We start from the raw sequence: 7,479 nt of genomic DNA on the forward strand, positions 1-7,479 counted from the left end.
TGACCCACTGGATGCAGTTCTACGTCCTTCATGAGCCAACTTCCTTTAAAGAAGGATGGCTCTAACCAGCAAGCGTGGGTAGAGATTCAGAAGGTTTAGGCTCTGTTTCTTCCTCTGCTAAGGATTTCCCATTTGACTTTGGACACATAACTTTACATCCCCATGGGAAGGGGGTTGGGAGGTGATAATGCCAATTTCTCTCTGTTCTTGTGCATTCTTCCTGGCTTGGTATATAGTTCTTGGATGGAGGAGTTTAAAACCTAATTAAACAAGATGATTATGTCTTCTCATCTTTATATCTGTGCCACAGGTAGTCCCTGCTGGGTCCTCTCTAGATTATTGTAATGCAAATAGTATGTTCTTATTTGAAATGAAAACCATTTACTATAACCTGTTTTCTCCTTTGATAGCAACATAAAAGCACCAACTTGGGCTGAACCATGTTTTCTGTTTCAAGTGAGATTTGTTCTATATTTTTCCCAGGAAAATACCTTTGATAAATATTTCAAGATTTTTGTAACACTGGAAGCAACAACAAGATAGAGAGGCTGATTGTGCAGAAATAAAAGCCAGGTTATACCTAAAGGTCAGAAAGCAAATGTGCCTATGTCAAGTGCTACATGCCTTTTGGTTCGTGAACCTGACTGCTGTAGGAAAATCAACATTACAAAAAACTGATTACCTGATTACCTCTGTAATAGATCCTGTGCTTACTGGAAAACCCTGATGTAAGTGTTAACAGGCCAGGTGAAATCCTACATACTGTGCACTTAATGCTTAGCACATTTCTAGTAGGAAGAAGGAGACATGGGTGGAACACAATGGGATTTTTCTCAATGTAAAAGCATTTTTTTGTTTTGTCAGTGTAAATGGTTCCTACCAGGCAAGTGCCACAAATGTGATTATTGCCACAAACAACGCTTGGTAAAGAGGTCAAGGGTTCAACTGGACCCTGGAGATGATACTTTTTTCTTATGCTTTTTGGAAGCCAGAATTCTGACTCTGCTGTACATGCTTCTGTTGACTGGCCATCTGTACCTGCCTCCAAATTTACTGATTCAGGATGATTCATACACATATGAATACTGTTTACTTAAAGACAAACATGAGCTTAAACTAATACATACAAATGAATAGCAACCAACTTGCTTTCTGCAAGTAAAATGAAACCACCCACTTGTTAACCTGGTATAGTTCAGGTATTTGCATTGCAATAGCACTAAGGCCGTACCTTTTTATTTTGGGTGAAAGCATAACTGCGCTCTGCATCTCTCAGGAGATCTTACTGTTTCAGACAGAACAAAAGAAGGGTATGAATGGCAGATCAAGAGACTGTAAGTTTGTAGAGGCAGCTTGGAACAGAGTAATAGCCATTATTCACAGAACAGAAGTCACTTAGTTATTCTCATTTGCTTTCTAGGCACTTCCTCATCTTGCTGTTTGAAAAGATTATGGAGAGGAGGACTATAAGGCTGACTTTGTTCATTCTTATGGGAGCATAAAAGATGTACAGTTATGCCTGCTATACCACACTTCTGTTACCTGTTCCTGATAGAGAGGCATGGGGCTATCTGGTTTTGGTCTTTAGGTGATGATTTGCCACCATAGCAGGGAGGGAGGCTCTAAGATTTAAGGTGTATCTGCTGATAAATATCAAGGAGTAAATCACCTGCTGTCGGTGAAGGCACGCTAATATACATGTCTTTAAATATGCCCTTAAATGCTGTAGCCCGTTCTGGATTTCTTTGGATTTTTGAATCGAGAAGCTTGATTCAGGCTCCTCGGAAACCTTAGCACCCATGCAGATTTGCGATCTGAGCTGGAAAAAAAATGGCACAGGAAGCCACTGTTCTCCTGAACCCACGAACCAACTCCTCTCTGCTGATTTTGCAAGGTTTAACGTGCATTTTCTGCATATCCACGTGGAAGCAGAATTTGAACTCTTTTGGGTTGTACATCTCACTCACTGATTTATTATGATCTAATATTCTCCTTCTCTGGTGATCCTATTAACTTCCAAGCAATGGTGACTGTTTAGCTGCGCACAAAGAGCTGTTCTCAGAACTGTTTTTCTGATTAAAGATTAACAATGCAATAAAATATAACAGCAGATAAAAGCAAGGAAACATGGGCATCCTTGGAGTTTGTTTCTTACATCAGTTGGGTTAAACCTTTACTATCTTTTCTCACTGTGTATCTTCACTTTGTGTTTGGCAATCAAATTCTGCACAGCCCTAGCATGTTTCCTCCAGTTTAGTCAAAACAAGAGGAAAACTTTCTGCCTTTTAAACTTTTAACTCTTTGACCCTTGCACAAACAGCAGCAGAAACCTTTACTAACTAACTAAGGGGAGTTGTCTTTAAAACTTTCTTTGCTATCTCTCGGATTAAAGAGTATTCTGTAAAAACAGTGGAAGTCACTGAGGTGTAGCTAACTGTATAACCATGCTAATGTCTTTTGAAATGGAAGAAGTAATATGCTTCTCAAGTAAACATCCTTCTTCCAAACAGACCCAGGCACGCAGATCTGCCGTTTGCCACAAGCAGCAAACGGAGCATTACTGGATGGCAGGATTGTTTCTAAACATATCATGATGTTAGATGAAAAGGTTAATAGATAAATTGCAATTATGGTTAATATTTTTTAGACCACTTCCCTGACTACTGTCTGAGCAATCAATCACCCCTGCTACTTTCAGCTCCAATAAGCTTATGTTAAATACTTCCCCTTTTATATATTCCACATCTGTACGCTATTATGCCCTGGGTTTTTTTGTCATGCTATATAATTATAATCATTAACAGTATGGAGCAGGATTTTAAGAGCATAGGCAATACTTAAAAGCATTAAGTCCCTTAACTTAATAGAAGTTGCTTTGGTTCTTCTATAAGAACCACTCATATTTTAAGAGATAATTTGTCTTCTCAAAGTCAAGACTTGCATCGGCGAGAGAGCAAAGCAAGGCTCTCCCTGTGCCCCAGGCACAGCCCCCAGCTGGCTGATTGTGCCTGAACGGCATGGTCCAAGCAAGCGTGGTGCCTTTGAGAGAGCTTTGCAGCTCTCCTCACCTTCCTCTTCGCACTGCGAAAGAGAAGCAGTAATTTATAGCCAGGCTAGACACTAGTCAATCAATATCCTCTAGGATGACTTCCATCTGTCTTTGCTTTGCTATGCTCACATCTTCCCTTTGCTTTGAGGAATGATCATACAATCATAGAATACCAGGTTGGAAGCGACCTCAAAGATCATCTGGTCCAACCTTTCTAGGTAAGAGAACAGTCTGGACAAGATGGCCCAGCACCCTGTCCAGCTGAGTCTTAAAAGTGTCCAATGTAGCGGAGTCAACCACTTCCCTGGGGAGATTATTCCAATGGTTGACTGTTCTCATTTGGAAAAATTCCCCTCTCATGTCCAGTTGGAATCTCCCCAAGAGCAACTTGTGTCCATTCCCCCTTGTCCTTTCCATGTGACTCCTTGTAAAAAGAGTAAGGAAATAAGTAAGGAAGAGTAAGGAGAATAAGTAAGGAAACAAGTAGGACTGTATATTCTGAAGTTCCTGGGTCTGAGGCCTGAGTAGCTTTCATATGACTGTAGAGATGGCGACCAGACAATTGTGTTGGTTTAGGTAGACAAGAAATCCAAGTCAGGTCTGAATCCTAAGTGATGTCTGCTAGAAGAAACTGCAGCTCCCCTCTCAGAACCAGATGTTGGGGGGAAAAAGAAAAAAAGAAAAAAAAAAAAGCTAAACTGTCTTAATAATACTCTTCTTTCCAAGTGACCAGTACCTTTTCTGGAATTCAGATTGTATAATTTCTCCTGAGAATCTCCCAGGCCAGCACTGAAGCACTAAGTTAATTTTGAATCTGCAACTTTCAGTTGCTTAGAACAGCATCCAAAAAAAAAAATTTTTTTTTAATCTCACTCATTAGCTGACATGCTTTTTTTTTTTAATTAAGGTTTTTGGTGGTCTCTGAAGAAGTGCTTCATCTGTGTGAAAGAGGGACGCTAAAAGAACTAGTTGACAACAGCATGAGAGAGCACAGCGAAAAGATTTCAACCATTTAGTGACTACAACTTCATAAATGGAACAATATTTAAAGGAGTCATGTGAATTAGAAGATTACAAAAGTATACTCGCTTTCCCTGAAACAGGTGAGGGTGTGAAGGAGGTTATCTACTGCTGTCTTTATTAAGAGGGGCAATGTCTCACTGCAAAACAGGTGATGAAAGTAGCAATTGTCCCTGGTGTAAGAGCATAAGTAAAGGCGTATATGTTTTCAGGCCGGTGTTAAGGCACATAGATACCACTATGACAGGTGCAGTGCGAACACGACATATACTTGGAAACAAAAGTGAGACATTGGAGGAAAGTGCAAATGGAAAACTTTCCAGATGCCAGGTGGAAAATGATATTAAAGCTGTCAAAATAAGTCACAACAAAGACTGGGTTTTCTCATAGACTAACAGGAGTCATGTTCTGGAGAAGAATGGAGTTTTCAACTACAAGATGGAATATCGTAAATTAAATAATTAGGAGCATTGGAGGTTAAATTGGGGCTTATTTGTTTGGCTTTTTTGCTTTGGTCTTTTTTTTTTTCCCCCTCTTTCAAGGGTACTGCAACAGTCCTGATTTACTCTGAGTTTTGCGGACAGGTCAAAAATGTGTAAACAAATCACACTGTTACTGCTTCATATAGTTATCTATTCTGGGCCTAATTCCAAACCCATTTAATCGATGGCAATCCTTCTGTTGGCACCAGAGGATTGTAGTTTAGGACCTATGATAGGAAGATGGAGGTGCAAAGCATACACAGTAAAGGCTGCTTACACACCCTCTGTGATTTTCTAAAACACAGGATGGGAATGAAACCGAAGACTTTGAACTACCTCCAAGGTCAAATAAGCTTTATGTTACATAGTAATGGAGCTCTTCAAAAAGTCAGCTCCATCTAACAAGCATTAAGCATCTTAAATATTATAAAAGACATTATTCAGATTTAAGACTGACAATTTGAACAGACAATCCAATATTTTACTCATCAAAAACGTCAGCCATGCTGTTTAGACTCAGAGGAAAACGCAGATCAGAACAAAGTTTGCTGTGTTTCCTTAGTGCAGCCAAGGGTAGAATTTATTCTGCTGATTTAGGATTTTAGTTGCTGGTGTATTCACTTTCATGCACTGGCAGATTCTTATCAGCAATTTATCTGCAATTTTGTGGCTGAATTTTGTGTCTTTTATGTAACATTAATTTAGTGCAAGAGAATGTGCCTACATTAAATTCCTTATATTCCTTATAAAATGCTCCTGACAAACAATAATTCTGATTGAGTATGTTTACCCCCCAAAATATAATCATGACTTAAAAAATAAAAAAGGTCCTCTATTCTTTTCATGATAGATTTTTCACACAGACTGTTGATCTGTTAGAAAGAAACAGAGCCTTTAGAGGAGTGGGTAGAAGCTGGATTGCAGTTAGAGATAGATGATGCAGCAGGCAGTGTTGGTAACAGGAGGCTGTATACGCAATAGAGCATCACGGCCATTACGGAGCTGTTAACCTCTGTTGTGTCAAAACGTAATTAGAAGGCGATTGAGTTTGTAGATTGCTGATTCCAAGTGGTTTCTTTAAATTCAACAAAAATGAACTGAAGGGCTATTCTGCATTTGAGTTATAAATCCTTGAAAATATCGGTTTATAATGGAAATAATGACAGACCTTTAACTGTAGCTGCATGGATGGTGCTGGTATTAATAATGCAGAAGTACAAGGCAGGACAGCTCTTGGATGTTGATGACTGTTCAAGTGCAGAAAAACTCATTAAAATGACCTAAAGGAGGTTATATTAATATAACAACTTTTTTTCCTCAGTGCCCTTCAACTATCATAATTGCACAGTATATGTAGCAACTTGAAAAGCTTCAGAAACGTGTAAGAAGTGTAATCTCTGGCTACAGTCACCAGCAGCATAATTACATGAATATATTGTGTATTCTGCATCCTGCTCTTTGGTTTTGAGAGCCCACAGATTCTGTAGATGATGAATAATGTGGTATCTAACTAAAATATCAGCCCTAAATTGCTGGAATACATATTCAGGCTTAAATAATTGCTTTGGATTTGTGTTGATTCCAAGTAACATAATAGTTATGGCTAATTTGCAGTTACTAAATGCAAAAGAATTTATATTACTTTTGCATTTAGGATTCTGCAGATTTGTGGATGGGAGTAGTTGTTGTCAAGTCTATTTATGGGAGTTACAGGAACTTGCTATCTCTAAAGATAAGGTCTAGTATGGTCAATGACCTAAAATCAGGCTTGTCATGAGATCATTTTTCAAGATGTGAAGGCTTTAATTTTTCATTCTTACAACCTGTTACAGTGGCCCCGCTGATGTACTTTTGATGGCTACATCCTTTGTAGTAATCCGAATTGCTGGCTTTTCCAACAGCGCTCTATAGCACCCCGAAGCACAGAAACAGTAATAATGTCCCTGCCAAATTCAGTGGAAAAGGGGACGTGTGGTTCCTGGGTACCCAGCAGTGTTAACTGTACTCAGAAACGCACTGTATAATATTGGCTTTGTGCTAAACACCGCCTCGTCTGATGGAATAGCACAGCTAAACAGGCCAGCGGCATTTGCTGCTATTTTGTGCTAAGGATATTTCACAAATGCCAGTTTTAATGGGTTACTTATACAGGCAAGGAAAGCCACGAATTGGTTAGGGGTTTGGTTTTGTTTAAAGTTCAGTACGTAGTTTAGTAGGATCTGGACCACACTGGGCTACAGCCACTTTGCAATGTACTGTACTTTGCAACGCACTGAACTAATATTTAGAGATAAAGCTCCAAATCCATCCTTTGCCCCAGTGTATAATAGAGTATTAATAGTAAGTGGGCCTTATAAAATGTTTGACAGTTGGAAATTGCTAGTCTAGAAGGGTACACAAGATTAAACGTTAAGTCTCTCAAATCATAAAGTTTACCTCAAAGACATTTTTACAATGCCTTTGGAGAACTCTTAAGCCTAAAACTTTTTGTTCTGATTGAATAACCAATCCTGGCCTAAGGGGTAGTGTAATGATGCTTATACATTGCTCTACTGCCTCTGCAACCATACTTCAGCCAATTTTGTAAAATACTTCAGCTCCCAGGGTAAGAGGTGCTGCGGCACTAGCAGTCAGCCAGCTCTTCAGCAGCTCTCCAGCAACATGGCACCCAGGCTGAAGTGTTTCTGTGAGAGAAACATGGGAAGTACTGCAAATATTTTGTAAGCGGGGTGTGCTGGTTTTGGCTGGGGTAGAGTTGATTTTTTTCCATAGGAGCTGGTATGGGGCTGTGTTTTGGATCTGTGCTGGAAGCAGCGTTGATAACCCAGGGATGGGTTGGGTCCTGCTAAGCGGGGCTTACACGGAGCCAAGGCCTTTGCTGCTCCTCACCCCACCCCACCAGCGAGCGGCTGGGGGGGCACAAGGAGC

The sequence above is a fragment of the Egretta garzetta genome, unplaced genomic scaffold (assembly GCF_000687185.1).
Source record: "Egretta garzetta isolate BGI_Z169 unplaced genomic scaffold, ASM68718v1 scaffold188, whole genome shotgun sequence".
Taxonomy (NCBI): domain Eukaryota; kingdom Metazoa; phylum Chordata; class Aves; order Pelecaniformes; family Ardeidae; genus Egretta; species Egretta garzetta.